The following is a 21216-nucleotide window of genomic DNA, read 5'->3' on the forward strand; positions in this document are numbered from 1 at the left end:
TCCCATAATTTCTTTATCCAGTTTTTGGTTGATGGGCATTTAGGTTGATTCCATTTCTTAGTTATTTTGAATTGGTTGCAATAAACACGGAGGTACAGATAACTTACTTTGGGTAGTGAATTCATTTCCCCTGGGTAAATTCCCAGGAGTGGGGTTCACATGGATCATATAGTAGGTCTATATTCAGAGTCTTGAGGTGTCTCTATACTGTCTTCCATGGTGGCTTTACCAGTTTGCATTCCTACCAACAGTGGATTAGGGCACCTTTTTCCACATCCTCATCAGCATTTGTTGTTTGTTGATTTCTGTATGAAGCTGTTCTGGCTGGGAGTGAGGTGAAACCACATTGTAGTTTGGATTTGCATTTCCCTGACAGCTAGTTGTATCCTGAACATTTTTTCATGTGTCTGTTGGCCACTTGGACTTCCTCTTTTGAAAAATGTGTAAGTCCTTGGCCCATCTCTTAACTGGGGTATTTGTTATGTTGTTGTGGAGTTTCTTAATCACTTTGTAGATTCTGGTTATTAATCTATATCAATTGCATAGCTTACAAATAATATCTCCCATTATGTAAGATGCCTCTTTACTTTCCTGAGTTTTTTTTTTTTTTTTTTTTTTTTTTTTGCTGTACAGAGACTTCTCAATTGGATGTAATCCTATTTATTAGATTGGTTTGACACTATGCCCCTGAGTTCTTTTCCAAGAACTCTTTGCCTATTCCAATGTCTTGCAGCATTTCCCAAATGTTCTCTAATAATTGGATATTGTAGGGTCATAGATTTACACCTTTATTCTATGTTGAGTGGATTTTGTGTAAGGTGTAAGATAGGGGTCTGAAAATCTGATAAGAATAAAATTCAAAGTAAAATAGTGTAGGTATATCATATTTGACACAACTGTGAGTATCTCAGTCTTAACTGTGTTATCAAATTTCATGGAAATACAGGAAATAAAACATTAGAATTTGCACTGTTTTCCTCTTTCCGCCATCTTGGAGCCTGTGGAGGCCTGCAGGGAGCAGGACTTCTAGAAGGCAGCTATGTCTGGAAGACTGTGGTGCAAGGCCATTTTTGCTGGCTATAAGCGAGGTCTCTAGGAACCAAAGGAACACACGGCACTGCTTAAAATTGAAGGTGTTTATGCTCCGGGATGAAACTGAATTCTACTTGTGCAAGAGGTGTGCTTATGTGTACAAAGCAAAGACAACACTGACAGTGACTCCTGGCAGCAAACCTAACAAAACCAGAGTAATCTGGGGAAAGGTAACTCGTGCTCATGGAAACAGTGGCATGGTTCGTGCCAAATTTCGAAGCAACCTTCCTGCGAAGGCCATTGGACACAGAATCCGTGTGATGCTGTACCCCTCAAGGATTTAAACTATTGAAAAGTAAATAATTAAAAATGGATTTGTTCTCTTGTAAAAAAAAAAATTTGCACTGTTTAAGATGCGTTCATCCACCAAAGGAGAGCCTGTGTCTCATGTGTGTCACTGGCTCCCAATACCACTTTCCTGCTCCTGCAGCCCCAGGAATCAGAAGTTTATGGGAGGACATTTGGGCCCTGTCACTCTTGTGGATGTGCTGGATTGTTGTCTGGAAACTGGGTGAGGCTGGGAAGCAGAGCTGGCCAGAGTGACACTTGGGAAAGTGCAGTGCATGGGAGTGTCTCTCTCTCTTTTTCTTTGCCTCATATGGGAATAACTGAAAGTTAAAACTTGAGTTACTGAAGGGTCTCTCTAAGGGCCGTATTCACCACATGCAGGCAGAACCCTCATGGCCTTGTCCCCTCCCTAGAGCCCCTCTCAGTGGGATCACTGGGTGGTGAGATCCCTACATGCATGATGGGAGGCTCCGTGCATCAAGTATGGAGGGTAAGTTCCACCTAACATGCAGCCTTCAGCTGCTCAGTTGGAGCGACCACACACACACGCACACCAAGCAGTGCTGGCTCTGCTCATGGCTCTGCAGGAACAGCATCCTCAGCCTCAATACCCCAGACCCTGCTCCTCTGTGTCCACTGAGTAGGAAAGTGATTCACCTGCAGGAGGAAACCATCATGACCCATGTCCTGGTGAAATCCTGCCAGAAAATGTTCGTGAGCAGAGTCCCACCCCAGACACTGTGCCAGCACTGATCCCCCAAGACACAGAAGTCTGCATCTTCAGGGGATGGGTCCACTAATGAGGACTGGGGAGGAGAACCATGGCAGGGTGGGGAAGTGACAGTCGGGGACAGGGTCCAGCAGCAGAGGAGAGGACCTGGTGGAGGGGTGGGCTCTGCTGTGCAGGAGGATAAGGACAGGTGGAAGGGCCACACTGCTGGGACCCAGTGCCTGCAGCAGAACACTGAGTCAGGAGGTCTGATCAGGTGTCCTTGCCCCCGGCAACCCCCGCTGACCTGCTAGGTAAAAGGCTGGCACAGGTGCCTGGGAGCTGTGGAATGAGGCCATCGCCTCCTGGGGAGTGCATCCAGTGATGACTCCCCACCATGAGGTAGATTCAATGTCAGGGCCTCATGGAGGGAAGCTGAGGTCCCAGTGCCCCTAACAGAACCACACAGAATGCTGGGAGCAGCCTGTGGGGGTGGATGTGGTTTGTCCTCACCCCAACGTAACAGCACTGACAGGGGGTGCATGGTCTTGATGTTTACATAAAAAGCATTGAAGAACCAGATCTGACATCAGATGCAAAGTCCATTGTACAGCTACTGAAGGAAACAAAGGGCAAAATCTTTCCCTGATAGTAGTCTGGCCTTGATTTTTCTTTTAGATCCCCAAAGTTCATGCAATGTAAGAAAACATTTTCAGATGATGCTGCATAGACTACAGAGCTTCTGCACTGTAAGTGGACCGATGAGAAGTGAGCAGCCTACACACAAAGGAAGTAACTATTTACATACCATATGTATGATGAATAAAAATGAACCGTCTGTATCAGCTGTTATAAATATAAATAAAAAATTGTCTGTGTGTTTAGAACTGGTCCCAAGTCTTCTGCAGTCTCAAATAACTATGATAGACAATTAGCTTCTTCATCCTGAATGACAGGTTCTGTGTCATCAGGCCTACAATTGGTGTAGAAGCAAAACTCTCTGATCTGCTTGTGGCTGAGGTGTGTGTTTTAGGTGAGCTCCCAAGATGACCACAGGAGAAGTGGGGGGAGCTCTGCGAGTGAGGCCTAGTGGGATTTGTTCATTTCTGGGGAATCTGCTATGGGGGAGATCACAGTAGATCTCCTGGGTCCCCAGCTTCAGCACAGAGCACAGTGCTGCTAGAGTCAGCCCTGGTCTCGTCTGACATCCTGTGTGGGGATGGGGTCCCTCCCATCCCTGTTCACAATATTAGGATGCCTGATGACTGCATGATGTTCACAATATTAGGAAGCCTGATGGCACAACATTCTCACTGTCTGATCCTGGACTTGCACCCTTATAGCTGTGAGCTCAATAAACCTTTTTGCTCCATACACCTCCTTTCCGGGGTACTCCATTATGGAATCAACAGGTGGAATAAAACAATCGAAGAGCCACACACTAGCCAATGCTCTGTTCCTACCTGAAACAGAGACTCAGCTGTGTTTACAGAATTAGACAGAGCCACTCAGAAATCGTCATCTCTATATCAGCTGAGGGAATTGCTTAGGTTCTGTAAGAATCCTACATGAGAGAACAATTGCAATTTTGCAGGAAACATTTTGCAAACACATGGGGTTGATGCTGTTATTCTGGTGAATGACAGAAGAAAATTTGTTTACTCCTGGTGATTATGAAGTTGAGAGAAAGCAAGGACTGATTTTTCTCTTTTGTATTCTTTTAAAGACTTGGTTATTTATTTGAAAGGCAGAAATACAGAGTGGCAGATGCAGAGAGAGAGAAAGTGGTCTTCCATCTGCTGCTTCTATACACAGCTGGGCACCAGGGCAGGGATGGGCCAATCTGAATCCCGGAGCCAGGAGGTTCTTCAGGTTCTCCCATGAGGGATCAGGGGCACAGGAACTTGGGCCACCTTCTGCTGTTTCCAAGGCCAGAGCAAAGCCCAGGATTGGGTGTCTCATCCAGGATATGAAACAGCACACATATTGGAAGATGGAAACGAGGACTATTTTGTGTTGGAGGAAGGAGTCGGAGTCTCTGGACAAACAGTCTCTGGGGCAGGCGCCTCAGGCAGCAGGGATGCAACTCCAGGGTTGGAATATCCTGCTGGACTCGCAAGGACACAGTCCAGAACCACCTGGACTCTAGTGCAGACCTCACTGGGCTTTCCCACCTGCTAGTCTCCCTGAGATGGAGACAAGGCCAGCAGAGTGTGGGGAACAAGACCTCTCCACACCCAGTGTTTTCCATGAGTCTGACCCCTTGCACTACCAACGGCCACCTCTGCTTGCAAATGAGAGCAGGTCCGGGGATCCCAGGAGACGTGAGTGAGGAAGCGTAAGCAGGATTTCTAGGAGCCACAGCCTGAGCCACCCCTGAGCTGCAGGTTAATCCCTGACCTGGGGTTTGGACCATGTGGACCTCAACCTGTGAGTTCAGGGTGAGGAAGTGAAAAGGAGACGAGGGCACAGCTGCAGAGAATGCACACGGGAGCCCCAGGGAACAGGACCACGGGGTCAGCTCTGCCTCTCAGGGGCCCAGCTATGCAGGAGGGGAGGGCATGGATGTGAAACACTGCAGCATCCATAGCCCCTGACCGGCTCTACACTGGCCCTGGGCTCTCAGCAGGGTCCCAGATGACGTCATCAGAGAATGCCACTGGGCACACTCCAGAGACTCAGACCCCGAAAAGCCTCCCCGCGTGCCCAGAGCTCACTCAGGTCTCAGATGCTGGGGACCCCAGAGAAGTCAATCATTCCTTCAAAACGACTCCATTTTCTTCATGTGACGTCTTACCATGATACCAAAACTTCTGCTCGGTGATCGGTGTTAGGGACAGAATCATCCATCAAGAATTGGAACGTAGGAAACGGTTACAGCAAACCCAAATTTCCTGAAGGAATCAGCGATTCACCTCCCACTGCATCTGGGCGCGGGTTGAGTCTGCTCAGTGTGTGTTGTTCGCCCCCTGGTGGAGACGCGCACCCCTGCAGGGAGGTTTGTGTCTGGGCTCAGCCTGAGGGTCCCTCACTGTGTCTCTGGCACAGAAATAGGTGGCCGTGTCCGCGGCTGTCAGACTGTTCATTTTCAGATCCACCGTGTTCTGGGCGTTGTGGCTGGAGATGGTGAATCTGTCATTCACCGAGCTCTCGTAGTCTGTGCTACCATAATCAGAATAAATGCATCCGATCCACTCCAGCCCCTTCCCTGAGCATGGTGGACCCAGCAAATCCAGTAGCTACTGAAGGCTTTCCAGATGAGTTTCAGGGATTCCCCAGGCTAAACTAGGCCTCCCCCAGACTCCTCTAGCTGCTGACACTGGACACCTGCAAACACAGACGTCCTGGTCAGGACACTGTCACTCACACTCTCTGTGTCTCTCACTCACGTCCTCTCCCAGACTCAGTGCCCCGCATTCCCCATCATTACCTTTGAGCACAGCGACCAGGAGAAGCCAGCGCAGCCCAGTCTCCATGGTGAGCATCTGTGTTGAGTGCGATCACTGAGTGGACACCTGGGAGTCCTGGGGCTGGAGCTCCTGTGCCAGAGCTGCAGGGTGAGGGCTGGGCTGATTTTCATGGGCAGAGGGAGGCCCTGTTTTCGTGTGCTGCCGCTAGATAGCAGTCATGGGGTCAGACGCCTCAGACAGGACAGTGCCCAGGGCAGATGTGGTTTTCTGTGGTGTAGGTTGATGGCTATGATAGGATTCAGATCATAGAAATCTTTACATTATCATTGTTGTTTAAACAATTGAAGGCAATGACCTTGTTTCATTTTAATATGTGTTTATCCTTAATAATCCAGTGTTAGCATGTTCTTCATTTTTAAAATAACCATTGGTTCATTTTTAACTATTTGAATAACATTGGAATAGTGACAGTGAGAGAAGGGGTGAGAGAAAGAGAAATGTAGAGATGGACAGAAAAGGTGACAAAGGGAGATTTCAACCTTTGATTGACAGCCCCAGACATCCCAAGTGCCTACAACACCTAGGACTTAGCCTTTCTAAAACCTGGAGCCCAACACTGCAACTTTGTTTCCCATGTCAGTGGTAGGGGCTCATTCACTTGTAGTGTCATCTACAGTTTTCCAAAATGCATTATCAGAAAAAGTGTGGGAAGTCATGTGGCTGAATGATTCATTCTGATGGGAACACGGGTGTCCCAAGTGGGGACTTTGCCAATTTTGTCCTAATGCCTGCCTCCCACTTTTAAACTGATAAAAGACTGCAAGTGGATACTTTTTAGGTTAACTATGTTTTGTTTCCTTATTCATCCATTGACTTATTTGACACTCCTCATGAACACAGAACACTGTGCATGTTAGTGGGGTTTGTGTGCTATTGGAATCTGTGTGTTGTAGAAATGGGCACAGATCAACTCAGTGTCATTCACATTTCCACCTCCTTTCCTACACTCTGAGTTGGAGGGGCCTGGAGGCCTCAGTTCTCATTATTCATGGAATCTGTCGTGGGCTGTGGTGAACTGAGTCAGCCCACTGTGGTGTGGGCAGAATTATTCCTTCCTGTGAGTGCTTTCTGCCCTGGTATCAGCTGCCCTGTGTTCTCCCTCTTCCCTGTGTCTAGTAACCATGACTCCGAGTTCAGCTCAAGCACTGGATAGAAGTCACTGTGTCACAATTCACCTGCAGTCCTGGGTTCAGGTAATGCAGCTTTGTTCACAATAGTTCATTCTAAATAAAGTGAAATGTGCCTAAAACAGTAAATGCAGTCTGTTACATTTAACATGGAATATTATTCAGTGTTAAGAAGGAGGTTGTTCGGTCGTTAGGAAATCATTGGTCAGCCTGGAGCATAATATGCTAACAGAAATAATGCAGGTACATGTGGACACATAGTATGTGACATTAGTTATACATGCAGTCCACAAACTTGAACTCACAGAGGCAGGAAGTGCAATGGTGATCACTGTCTACCATGACCCAAGTGTTTGTCCCCTTCCAGCTCTGTGGGAAACTGGGGGAAGTTCCAGGCTCCTGGCTTCAGGCTCAGGCATCCCAGCCATTGCAGCCATTCAGGAAGAAAAGCAGTGAATGGAAACTTCACTCTCCATCTGTTGATAGCTTTCTCTCTTGCTATAACACTGCCTTTCAAATAAAATAAATACTTAAAATAAATGAAAGATTAATTATACATATGGTTAGGAGCCTATTTCCAAATGTTGAATGAACTCAAGCCACTGATCCCAAGGGAAGCAATCAATTCCTTAAATGCAGTGATGATAAGGTGGTGACAGGAGCAGCACTGGAGTGAGCCTGAGGGATTCCTGCCTCCCATGTCAGGATGCTGAGTGCTGTGTCCTAGTTTGGTTCCAGTGTCAGATTCCTGCCTAAGCCCTTCTGGGAGGCAGTAGGTGAAGTTCCAAGTACTGCCATGTGGACACCTGGACAGAATTCCAAGCACATGGCTGTCACCTAACCCAGCTGAAGCTTTTGTAGCCATCTGGGAAGTGACCAGGAATTAGAACATCACTGTCAGTCTCAGTCTCTTTGCCTTTTTGAAAAAATATGTAAATACAAATATCAAAATAAGTGAAACAGTATCTTGAACTTTTTAAAAAAGATATAAAGGCAACATATAAAATGATATATTGGGCCCATCATGCATGTCCGTAATAGATGCACAATGAGACATCCCATCCTTCCTGTTAGAATGAGTATTATCCTACAATCCAGAGCTGACAATCCATGTGGAGGAAGCTAGAGACGATAACTCTGGTACAAGATCGAAGTCAGGTAAACAAGTAAATCTATTATGGAAAATCATCAAAAACTGAGAAATAGAATTTTCACAAGGTCTTCAAACACCATTTCTGGGTAGAAGGAATATGAAATCCCAGGGAGGTGTCCAGGGGAACCGCAATCAATGTGGCAAACACCTCTGCTCTTCCATGTTCAACTAATGCAGCATCATTCACAAGAGTTCACACATACAATCCAGTGAAATATTCATGAAGAAAGAATCAACAATGGAACAAATGGACCAAATTATATTTAACAGGAAGTTTATATGGCAGTAAAGATGAGGAAATTCTGTATTTTGGACAACTCGGATGATCCTGGAGAATAATGTCCAAGGATAATGTGTCAGGGTAAGTACACTCTGCTAACCATGCAGGACAAGGAGACAAATAATACGTGATGCTGGATACATGGGATAAAAGGATGAAGTCACAGAGGCAGGAAGTACGATGGTGAAGACCAACATCTGAGCAAGGGAGGAGCAGAGGAGACACTGGAGCAAGGTCAGAGTTCCAGTCCAACAGGATCCACACACTGAGGATCTACTGTACAGCATGGTCACAGCAGTGAAGGGAATATTGTGTCTACAGAATTCCAAAACAGGAGACAACTGACATTCTACCATGGAAACATGTGGTTTTCTGATGAGCATGTCAATAAGTCTGACTTCATAAAAACTCAATTTGATACATTTATTTATCAACACATATCATTGTTCCTCATATGTCTATGTTTTGGTATTATATATCAAACACTTATGTAAAGGAAATGATTAAATGATCAAAAATGGAGATTCAACACTCTGAATACTGGTGTAGTGTTTTCCAGTATTTCCCAATATTTTATGGAGATGATAAATAAATTCCAGTGGACTCAAGTTTGGCAGCTGGAACCCAGGAGCTTGGAACTGCATCAGTGTTTCCACCTTAGTGATGGAGCCTCATAACACATCCATCATCTACTGACTTCCAGGGTGCACTGTCAGTTACTAGTCTGGGAAAGTGTGCAAATGGGCTGTGTCCATCACTCTGATATGCAGCCTGGGTGTCTCCCTCTCTAATACTGATGGAAGTCTCCAAATGCATTGATGACCCCAGTCAGCATAGACATGGAGTGAAGAGCAGGGACTCTGGACACATGATCTCTGGGACTGGCTCTTCCTGCAGCTGTGATTCAGCCTCAGGACACTGGTCATCATGCTGGAGCCACAGACACAGCTCCCCGTGATGTGGACTCCAGCCCCAGAGTGCACAGCCACTGTGTGTCCCACTTTCTGCTCTCCCAGAACCACAGCAGGTGCAGGAGGTCCCACAACACTTGACAGAATCAGATGAGCTAGAAGTGCACACCCAACACTTTCCATTCAGTGATGACCTTGACTGCTTATGTCCAGTGCATTTCCCCTCTGAGTTCATGCAGGGAGCCCTAATGGAGGGTCCCAGGACCTTGAGGATGAGGAAGTCCCTGTAGGCTTCCCAGGTGCTTGCAGAAGCTCAGTCTGAGACACAGCTGAGCTGCAAGTACATTCCTGAGTGCTGTGACGTTCACACAGGGACCACAGACTGTTCCAGGATTAAAGGTGGACACATTCTGTGGAAAGTGAGTGTGGATCACCCACAGTTTAAAATAAAATGTCAGTTCAGTTCCACACACAGGCTACTTTGACAGGAAGGGAGGGAAATAGTTGAGGTTTAACAGACCAGAGACTCTGGCTCAGCTGTCTCCAGGATATAAAGGGAAAAGTAAAATTGTCCTAGAGTCGGCAGCGCCCTGAGGACACCAGCACGAGTTGGACTGGAAAAGACTCACGAGGTCCTCACAGATCCCCATGATATCTGATCGCAGTGAGGACAGTTGTCAGTCATGAACCCGAAATTGTCACGTAAGACTTCTTCCTTCTATTCAAAGTTTCTATCCGTCAGTGAAGTCAATGGCAGGGACAGAATCGTAAGAGTAGAACCATTTCTTCAAATGCGTTAGAGGAGAGGTAACCCCAATTCCCTAACAGGAAACCAGGGCTTATTGTCCCTCTGCACCTACCCATGACCAGAATATATATTCAGTGCATCTTGTGTGCCTCCTGGTGGAGCCATGCGGCCCTGCAGGGAGGTTTGTGTCTGGACTCAGCCTGAGGGCCCCTCACTGTGTCTCTGGCACAGAAATAGGTGGCCATGTCCGCGGCTGTCAGACTGTTCATTTCAAGATCCACCATGTTCTGGGCGTTGTTGCTGGAGATGGTGAATCAGCCATTCACCCAGCTCGCGTAGTCTGTGCTACCTTTACCAGCATAAATGATTCCGATCCACTCCAGCCCCTTCCCTGGAGCCTGGTGGACCCAGCACATTGCATTGCTACTGAAGTCGATTCCAGAGGCTTTGCAGGAGAGATTCAGGGATCCCCCAGGCTGGACCAGGCCTCCCCCGGACTCCTTCAGCTGCTTCTGGCACTGGACACCTGCAAACACAGACCTCCTGGTCAGAACACTGTCACTCACACTCTCTGTGTCTCTCACTCACGTCCTCTCCCAGACTCAGTGCCCCGCGTTCCCCATCATTACCTTTGAGCGCAGCGACCAGGAGAAGCTGGCGCAGCCCAGTCTCCATGGTGACCGTCTGTGTTGAGTGCGATCACTGAGTGGACACCTGGGAGTGCTGGGGCTGGAGCTCCTGTGCCAGAGCTGCAGGGTGAGGGCTGGGCTGATTTTCATGGGCAGAGGGAGGCCCTATTTGCATGTGCTGCCCTTGTATAGCAGGCATGGGGTTGTGCACTCAGATACGACAGGTTCCTGGCAGAGCACAGTGTCCTCTGGTGTTTAGTAGCACAGGTAACGACACAGAACATATGATTCTTTCCATGATTCTGTACAGTTATGATTTCAGGACATCTTTGATTTGATACAGGTCTTTGTGCCTAGTGACATCCGTCAGAGCAAGAATAACGGGTGCCTCTTGTGTCTCATGTGTGGACGCTCAGATGCAGGATAAGAAGTTGAGGTTGTGTGTTCCCTGATGTGGACACTAGGTCTGGGTGGCAGCGAGGGAATATCATGAAGAGGGAAGTTCTAACAAAAACAAACTGCCAAGCTCAGGGCTGAGAGCCCATGCACGAAATGATGGAGAATAATATACTCCACCACTAGGTGCCATTTAGGAAACATCAGTGCTGCATTTGTACACTGAGAATGAATGCGCAGAAATGGAGAAAGCATCACTGTGGTGCAGCAGGTGAATCCACTGCCTGTGATGCCTGCATCCCATAGTGCTGTGTGTTCCTGTTCCAGCTGTGGCACCTCCAATCGTCTCTTGCTGATGCACCCGAGAGAGCAGAAAAGCATGGTCCTAGTATTTGGCCCCTGCATCCACGTGGGAGACCCTGAAGAAACTCCTGTCTCCTGGTGTCACTGTCATCTGGGGGATGAACCAGCAAATGGAAGACTTGTCTATGTGTCTTTCCCTCTCTCTGTGTAACACTGACTTTCAGTAAATAAATAAATCTTTTCTAAAAAATTGCACATGCAGTTTCAACATCTTTTAAAACCTTGGAGGAAATATAGGAACAGCATGCATGATGTCCATGTAACAATATTATTTAAAATATTTAAATCTTTTTTATTTTTTAAATTTATTTTTTTAACTTTTATTTATTAAATATAAATTTCCAAAGTACTGCTTTTGGATCACAGTGGCTTTTCCCCCTCATAACGTCCCTCCCTCCCGCAAACCTCCCATCTCCTGCTCCCTCTCCCATCCCTTAAGGGCTGATTCTGAGGCCAGAGTGCTGTTCAGGACATCTGACATTCTACGAGTCTGCTGTGTATCCCACTTCCCATGTTGGATCATTCTCTCCTTTATAATTCTATCAGTTAGTAGTAGCAGACACTAGTCTTGTATATGTGATCCCTTTGAATCCCAATCCTATCATTATGATAAATTATGAACTAAAACTGATCACTTTGACTAGTGAGATGGCATTGGTACATGCCACCTTGATCGGATTGAATTGGAATCCCCTGGCACGTTTCTAAATCTACCGTTTGTTGCAAGTCTGATTGAGCATGTGCCAAACTGTACATCTCCTCCCTCTCTTATTCCCACTCTCATATTTAACAGGGATCACTTTTCAATCAAATTTAAACACCTAAGAATAATTGTGTGTTAATTAAAGATGTCAACCAATACTATTAGTAGAACAAAAAAATACTAAAAGGGATAAAATATTAAGTTGTTCCTCGATAGTCAGGACAAGGGCTGATCAAGTCGCTGTTTCTCATAGTGTCCATTTCACTTCAACAGGTTCCCTTTTTGGTGCTTGGTTAGTCATCACCGATCAGGGAGAACATATGATATTTGTCCTTTTGGGACTGGCTTATTTCACTCAGCACGATCTTTTCCAGATCCCTCCATTTTGTTGCAAATGACCGGATTTCATTGTTTTTTTTAATGCTGTATAGTATTCTAAAGAGTACATGTCCCATAATTTCTTTATCCAGTCTACTGTTGATGGGCATTTAGGTTGGTTCCAGGTCTTAGCTATTGTGAATTGAGCTGCAATAAACATTGAGGTGCAGACAGCTCTTTTATTTGCCAATTTAATTTCCTCTGGGTGAATTCCAAGGAGTGGGATGGCTGGGTTGTATGGTAGGGTTATATTCAGGTTTCTGAGGAATCTCCAAACTGACTTCCATAGTGGCTTTACTAGTTTGCATTCCCACCAACAGTGGGTTAGTGTCCATTTTTCCCCACAATCTCGCCAGCATCTGTTGTTGGTAGATTTCTGTATGTGAGGATTCTATCCGGAGTGAGTTGAAACCTCATTGTGGTTTTGATTTGCATTTCCCTGATGGCTAGTGATCCTGAACATTTTTTTATGTGTCTGTTGGCCATTTGGATTTCCTCTTTTGAAAAATGTCTGTTGAGGTCCTTGGCCCATCTCTTAAGTGGGTTGTTTGTTTTGTTTTTGTGGAGTTTCTTGATCTCTTTTTAGATTCTGGTTATTAATCCTTTATCTGTTGCATGGTTTGCAAATATTTTTTCCCATTCTGTTGGTTGCCTCTTCACTTTCCTGGTTTTTTTGTTTTTGTTTTTTGCAGTACAGAAACTTCTCAACTTGATGTAATCCCAGTTGTTAATTTTGGCTCTGACAGCCTGTGCCTCTCAGGTCTTTTCCTAGAAGACTGTGCCCGTGCGTATATCTTGCAGGGTTTCTCCAATGTTCTCTAATAATTTGATGGTGTCGGGTCGTAGATTTAGATATTGAATCCAGTTTGAGTGAATTTTTGTGTAAGGTGAAAGGTAGGGGTCCTGCTTCATACTTCTGCACATGGAAATCCAGTTTTCCCAGCACCATTTATTGAATAGATGTCCTTGCTCTGGGAATTGGTTTTAGATCCTTGGTCAAATATAAGTTGGCTGTAGATGTTTGGGTTGATTTCTGGTGTTTCTATTTTGTTTCATTGGTCTATCCATCTGTTTCTGTACCAGTGCCATGCTGTTTTGATTATAACTGCCCTGTAGTATGTCTTGAAATCTGGTATTGTGATGCCTCCAGCTTTGTTTTTGTTGTACAGTATTAATTTAGCTATTCGAGGTCTCCTGTGCCTCCATATGAATTTCTGCATCATTTTTTTACAGATTTGCGAAGAATGTCTTGGTATTTTGATTGGTATTGCATTGAATGTATAAATTGCTTTTGGGAGAATGGACATTTTGATGATATTTATTCTTCCAATCCATGAGCATGGAAGATTTTTCCATTTTTTGGTATCCTCTTCTATTTCTTTCTTTAAGATTTTGTAATTCTCATTGCAGAGGTCATTAACATCATTGGTTAAGTTTATTCCAAGGTGTTTGATTGGTTTGTAGCTATTGTGAATGGGATTGATCTTAGAAGTTCTTTCTCAGCCGTGGCATTGCCTGTGTATACAAAGGCTTTTTTTTTGATAGGCAGAGTCGACCGTGAGAGAGAGAGACAGAGAGAAAGGTCTTCCTTTTTCCATTGGTTCACCCTCCAATGGCTGCTGCGGACAGCGCACTGCAGCCAGTGCACCGCGCTAATCTGATGGCAGGAGCCAGGTGCTTATCCTGGTCTTCCATGGGGTGCAGGGCACAAGCACTTGGGCCATCCTCCACTGCACTCCCTGGCCACAGCAGAGAGCTGGCCTGGAAGAGGAGCAACCGGGACAGAATCTGGCGCCCCGACTGGGACTAGAACCTGGTGTGCCTGTGCCGCAAGGTGGAGGATTAGCCTAGTTAGCCGCAGTGCCGGCCAAGTCCGTTGGTTTTTTTGCATTGATTTTATAACCTACTACTTTGCCAAACTCTTCTATGAGTTCCAATAGTCTCTTAGTAGAGTTCTTTGGATCCCCTAAATAAAGAATCATACCATCTGCAAAGATGGATAGTTTGAGTTCTTACTTACCCATTTGTATCATTTTAATTTCTTTTTCTTGTCTGATGGCTCTGGCTAAAACTTCCAGAACTATATTGAATAGCAGTAGTGAGAGTGGGTATCCGTGTCTGGTACCGGATCTCAGTGGAACTGCTTCCAACTTTCCCCCATTCAATAGGATACTGGCTGTGGGTTTTTTATAAGTTGTTTTGATTGTATTGAGGAATGTTCCTTCTATACCCAATTTGCTTAGAGTTTTCATCATGTAAGGGTGTTGTATTTTATTGAATGCTTTCTCTGCATCTATTGAGATAATCATATGATTTGTCTTCTGCAGTTTGTTAATGTGGTGTATCACATTGATTTGCAAACATTGAACCATCCCTGCATACCAGGGATAAATCCCACGTGGTCTGTGTGGATGATCTTTCTGATGTGTTGTTGCATTCTATTGGCCAGAATTTTATTGAGGATTTTTGCGTCTATGTTCATCAGGTATATTGGTCTTTAATTTTCTTTCAATGCTGCATCATTTTCAGGCTTAGGGATTAAGGTGATTCTGGCTTCATAGAAAGAATTTGGGAGGATTCCCTCTTTTTCGATTGTTCTGAATAGTTTAAGAAGAATTGGAGTTAGTTCTTCTTTAAATGTGTGGTAGAATTCAGCAGTGAATCCATCCGGTCCTGGGCTTTTCTTTGTTGGGAGGGACTTTATTACTGATTCAATTTCTGTCTCAGTTATGGGTCTGTTTCGGTTTTCTATGTCTTCATGGTTCAATTTAGGTAGGTGGCATGTGTCCAGGAATCTATCCATTTCTGATAGATTTCCCTGTTTGCTGGCACACAGCTCCTTGTAGTAATTTCTGATGACTATTTTTATTTCTGTGGTGTGTGTTGTTACATCCCCTTTTTCATCTCTGATTTTATTGATTTGGGTCTTTTCTTTTTTTGGTTAGATGGGCCAATGGTTTGTCAATTGTGTTAATTTTTTCAAAAAATCATCTCTTTGGCTGATCTTTTGTAATTATTTGAATTCAATCCTGTTGACTTTTTCTCTGATTTTAATTATTTCTCTTCTTCTACCTGTTTTGGGTCTGGTTTGCTGCAGTTTTTCTAGATCCTTCAGATGCATTGAAAGCTCATTTATTTGGTGCCTTTCCAATTTCTTGATGGAGGCACCTATTGCTGTAAACTTTCCGCTTAACATTGCTTTTGCTGTATCCCATGAGTTTTGATATGTTGTGTTGTTATCCTCATTTACTTCCAGAAAGTTTTTGATTTCTCTTTTGATTTCTTCTATGACCTAGTGTTCATTCAGGAGCATGTTGTTCAGTCTCCATGTGTTTGCATATGTTCTAGGAATTCCTGAGTTGCTAATTTCCAGCTTTATTCCAATTCTTTTGAATTTGCTGAGACTTGCTTTATGGTCTAGTGTGTGGTCAATCCTAGAATAGTTTCCATGTACTGCTGAGAAGAATGTATATTCTTTAAGTGTAGGATGAAAAGTTCTGTAGATATCTGTTAGATCCATTTGGGGTATAGTGTCGATTAAATCTGCTGTTTCCTTGTTGATCTTCTGTCTGGTTGATATATTTCTGAAAGTGGAGTATTGAAGTCCCCCAGTACTATTGTATTGGAGTCTAAGTCTCCCTTTAAGTCCCTTCACAAATCTTTTAAATAAACTAGTGTCCTGTAATTAGGTGCATATACATTTATAATAGTTACATCTTCCTGTTGAATTGATCCCTTAATCATTATGTAGTGCCCTTCTTTGTCTCTCTTAACTTTTTTTGTGTTGAGGTTTATTTTGTCTGATATTAATATGGCTATGCCAGCTCTTTTTTGGTTTCTGTTGGCATGGAATATCTTTTCCAACCTTCCACGTTCAGTCTGCATGCACCTTTGTTGGAAAGATGTGTTTCTTGTAAGCAGCAAATAAGTGGGTTTTGTTCCTTAATCCATTCAGCCCGTCTGTCTTTTAACTGGAGAGTTGGGGCCATTAACATTCAATGTGATTATTGATAAATAGTAACTTTGCCCTGCCATTTTCCCAAAGATATTTCTAATATAGGCTTTGAACTTCCTGTGATCTTTTACTGGGAGTTTTTCTTCCTTTACCTTCTTTCGTATTGATGGTTGTGTTTCTGTGTTTCTGTGTGTAACACATCTTCAAGGGTCTTTTGCAGGGCTGGACTAGTGGTGAGAAATTATTTCAATTCTGTTTGCTATGAAAAGTCTTTATTTCATCTTCATTCACAAATGAGAGCTTAGCAGGATATAATGTTCTGGGCTGGCAATTTTTTTTCTCTTAGTACCTGGGCTATGTCTTGCCATTCCCTCCTAGCCTGTAGGGTTTCTGATGAGAAGTCTGCTGTGAGTCTAACTGGAGATCCTCTGAGAGTAATCTTACGTTTCTCTCTTCCAAATGTGAGAACCTCTTCTCCATAATTCACTGTGGTGAGTTTGATTACAACGCGTTGGGGTGAGGATCTCTTTTGGTCACGTTTATTGGGGGTTCTATGTGCTTGGATGTCTCTGTCCTTCTCCAAACCTGGGAAGTTTTCTGCTAGTATCTCACTAAAAAGGCCTTCCAATCCTTTCTTTCTCTCTCCATGCCTTCAGGAACTCCTAGAACCCGAATGTTGGTTTTTAAATAGTATCCTGTAGATTCCCAACAATATTTTTTTAATTTCTAATTTCCCCTTCTTGCCTTTGGTTTGACTGTATACTTTCCTGTGCTCTGTCTTCTAAGTCTGATATTATCTCTTCTATATCACTGATTCAGTCTTTAAGGCTCTCAAGTGCGTTTGTCATTAGTTCCATTGAATCCTTCATTTCATTTTGATTTCTCTTCAGTATCACAATTTCAGGTTCTACTAGATTCCTCATTTCATTATGATTCCTCCTTAAGATTTCATTTTCATGAGAGAGATTTTCTATCCAGTAAGGATTTCTGTAGTTCATGAATTTGTTTTTGATAACTTCTAAATATTCTTATCATGAATTTTTGAAATCTGTATCTTGCATTTCTTCTATCTCATCATCTTCATAATCTTGAATTGGAGTGTCATGTTCATTTGGGGGCATCATAATGTCTTCCTTGTTCTTGTTTCCTTGGTTTCTGCATTTGTTGTTTGGTATTGGGAAATATTCTTTGGTTTCTTCTTCTTTTTTTTTTCCTTGCTGTGTTGACTTTTCTCATTATACTATGACCCTAGATTAAGTGGACTGTCTGCTTTTGGTAAATCTCTAGAGGCTTGTGGTGGGTGTGTCCAGAGGGTTCTGTGCAGTTCTTCAGGGTTAAGGGTGTGCCAAAGGTGGCACACCCAGGTTTGGCATGGTAAAGCTTCTCTCTCTTTTATTCAGAAGGGAAGTAATTCTGCACAGATGAGCTATTCTCCTTGAAGGCAACCAGTGCCTGAGCACTAGCCCCAGTGGGTATAATATTTGTCCACTCTGTCCCAAGGACCACACAAAGGATCTGTGCAGCCCTCTGTGTAAGCTCAGATTCCCCTGCAATGTCTCCCACCGTTTGGCCAAGGTTACTGAGTTTGTGGTGTCTCCCGAGAGTACTCATGTCTCAGGTACTCTGTGAGTTCCCTCACACACCCCCAGTTTTTTTTCTTTTTTCACAGTCCCAGTTCATAAGCTGCACACATTCACTAGGTCTTAACCTCCTGGTATTTCTCCCCACCAGAGTCATGTTTTTCTGCTTGGCTGAGGGTGGGCACAGCCCTGAGCTGGTGCAGCTGTTATGTATGTCCAAATGGCCCCTGCACTTTGTCTTGCTTGCCTTTGTAAGGCGAGTTGAGAGAGGGAATCGTGTCCGTACTGGTCCATTTTATTTTTTCTCTCTCCTCTAGTTAGCATGGTGAATTTTCCCCCATGGGGCTTCAAGCCTCATTCCCTGTAGGCTTTTCTGCCGCTTTCCCGCCAGTGTCTTGGGCTACTGCTGTTTCACCTCACCTCCCTTTCCAGCGCTGGTGTGTAGACTCAGCACTGGGGTCCTGAGCCATGGGCGCTCGTGCCCTCCATGTAGTTCCATTGTGTCCCACTAGTTCCAGAACAGTTTCCTTTGCAGGTTTTTCCCTAACTCTTCCCTGAGACTACAGTATCTCCACTTTTATTAAACTATCTTTCCCCGGGCTATCAGTGTGCTCCCTCCCTATTCCACCAACTTGGAGCAGTCTAAATTTATTTTTTAAGGAATATCAAATTCAATGAGTACAGGTATTATTCAAAAAACACATATGTAAAGATTAACAAAAGTGCCCAACTGCAGATCAGTTCCTGAATACTGGCATTGTGTTTGCCAATGTTTTATTGAGATGATAAATTAGGCCATTGTACTCAAAATATGGCACCTGGAAACGTATCAAGGAGTATGAAGCTGTATCAACGTTCCCACCTTCGTGACGGGACCTCATAATGGATCCGTCATCTACTGTCCTCCAGGGTGTACTATCAGTTACAAGTATGGAGAGGAGTGTAATGGGCTCTGTCCAGGACTCTGATATGCAGCCTGGTTGTTTCCCTCTCTAAAACTGATGAAAGACTACAAATGGATTGATAATGCTGGTGAGCATAGACGTGGAGTGAAGAACAGGGACACTGGACACATGGTCTCTGGGACTGGCTCTCCCTGCAGCTGTGATTCAGCCTCAGGACACTGGTCATCATGCTGGACCCACAGACACAGCTACCCATGATGTGGACTCCAGCCCCAGAGTGCACAGCCACTGTGTGTCCCACTTTCTGCTTTGCTGATCCACAGCAGGTGCAGGGCTCCCACAATACTGGAGCAAAACCAGATCAGCTGGAAGTGCACACCCAACACTTTCCATTCTGTGATGACCTTGACTGCTGATGTCCAGTGCATTTCCCACCTGAGTTATGCAGGGAGCCCCCAGGAGGGTCCCAGGACCTAAAGAAGGAGGAAGTCCCTGTAGGTTTCCCAGGTGCCTGCAGAAGCTCAGCCTGAGACAGCAAGTACATTCCTGAGTGCTGTGACGTTCACACAGGGACCATAATGTGTTTTCAGGATTAACGGGAAATAGAGGTCGGGTATAAAGTCTGTAGAAAGTGAGTATGGATCATCCACAGATTAAAAAAAAAACATTATGTGGCCGGCACTGCGTCTCAATAGACTATAATGCTCTACCTGCGGTGCTGGCACCCCAGATTCTAGTCCCGGTCGGGGCACCGGATTCTGTCCCAGTCGCTCCTCTTCCAGGCCAGCTCTCTGCTTTGGCCCGCGAGTGCAGTGGAGGATGACCCAACTCCTTGGGACCCTCAAACACATGGGAGACCAGGAGAAGCACCTGGATCCCGGCTTCGGATCTGTGAGCTGTGCTGCCTGCAGTGCGACTGTCGCAGCAGCCATTGGGGGGCAAAAAAACAGAAAAGGATGACCTTTCTCTCTGTCTCTCTCTATCATGGTCCACTCTGCCTGTCAAAAAAAATGTAGGTTCAGTTCGGTACACATGCTCATTTTGATGGGAGGAGAGGGATGACTTAGGTAGTTGAGGTTTACCAGAACAGAAACCCTAGCTCTACTCTCCCTGGTTCTAAAAGGAAAACTAAAATTGTCCTAAAGTTAGCAGTGCCCTGAGGGCTCTGAGTCAGGTTGGAAAAGAATCACCAGGGTCCTCAGAGATTCCCAGGATCTCTCATCCTGGTGACTGCTGTCCTTGTTTATGAACCGAAGTTGTTCATTAACGACTCCTTCCTTTCACATCAAATTTTATCACCATCACTGAAGTCATCGGTAGGGTCAGAATAACAAGAGTAGAATTAATTCCTCAAAAGGGCTACAGGAGAGAAAAATCCAATTCCCTGACAGGAAACCAGGCCTTCATCTCTTCCTGCATCTGCTCAAGACCAGAATGTGCTCTCGGTACGTCTTGTGCGCCCCCTGGTGGAGCCGCGCGCCCCTGCACAGAGGTTTGTGTCTGGGCTCAGCCTGAGGGCCCCTCACTGTGTCTCTGGCACAGAAATAAGTGGCCGTGTCCGCGGCTGTCAGACTGTTCAGTTGTAGGCAACCTGTGCTCTGGGCGTTGTCTCTGGAGAGAGTGAATCGGCCATTCACCCAGCTCGCGTACCATGTGCTACCACTACCAGCATAAATGCATCCGATCCACTCCAGCCCCTTCCCTGGAGCCTGGCGGACCCAGCACATGTAGTAGCTACTGAAGGTGAATCCAGAGGCTTTGCAGCAGAGTTCCAGGGATCCCCCAGGCTTGACCAGGCCTCCTCCGGACTCCTCCAGCTGCTGACACTGGACACCTACAAACACAGATGTCCTGGTCAGGACACTGTCACTCACACTCTCTGTGTCTCTCACTCACGTCCTCTCCCAGACTCAGTGCCCCGTGTTCTCCATCATTACCTTTGAGCACAGTGACCAGGAGAAGCCAGCGCAGCCCAGTCTCCATGGTGAGCGTCTGTGTTGAGTGCGATCACTGAGTGGACACCTGGGAGTGCTGGGGCTGGAGCTCCTGTGCCAGAGCTGCAGGGTGAGGGCTAGGCTGGTTTTCATGGGCAGAGGGAGCCCTATCCCATGTCTGCTCCTATATAGCAGGCATGGGGTCAGATGCCTCAGACAGGACAGACCCAGACTGAGTAGTGTTACCGGGGCCGTCTGTAGTGCACACTTATGGAACCAGTGATAACTTTGTGCTCTGATTGCACTTTGAACCCTGTCTTTGTCCTTTTATGTGAATGGAACCATAACCTGTATCATGGGTTCACTTAGCTATGGTTCCAGATCAGTGTTACAGGAGAAATCATCAGTAGACTCTGGATGTGTCTCCAACTCCATGTGCTAACAGGAGTCCAGCATCTGCATCTGCCCCCTCACCACAGGACTCAGCTCTGCCCCAGTCCACACTCAGCACTCACGGGGGCTTCCTGGTGAGGTCTGCAGAACTCCCTGCCAGCAGCAGAACATGGAGCATTTTGCTGGATTCCGTTTTTGACAG

The 21216-nt window shown here is 45.3% G+C and overlaps 2 pseudogenes; one reads left to right on the plus strand and one right to left on the minus strand.

Moving 5' to 3' along the window:
* Window positions 1-969: 969 nt before the first annotated feature.
* LOC149120223 (large ribosomal subunit protein eL33 pseudogene) lies at window positions 970-1430 on the plus strand (annotated as a pseudogene).
* Window positions 1431-9761: 8331 nt separating this feature from the next.
* Window positions 9762-10511, minus strand: LOC138847248 (immunoglobulin heavy variable 3-23 pseudogene; annotated as a pseudogene).
* Window positions 10512-21216: the final 10705 nt, after the last annotated feature.

The sequence above is a fragment of the Oryctolagus cuniculus genome, chromosome 20 (assembly GCF_051225735.1).
Source record: "Oryctolagus cuniculus isolate XC-2025 breed Fujian yellow rabbit chromosome 20, ASM5122573v1, whole genome shotgun sequence".
Lineage (NCBI taxonomy): Eukaryota > Metazoa > Chordata > Mammalia > Lagomorpha > Leporidae > Oryctolagus > Oryctolagus cuniculus.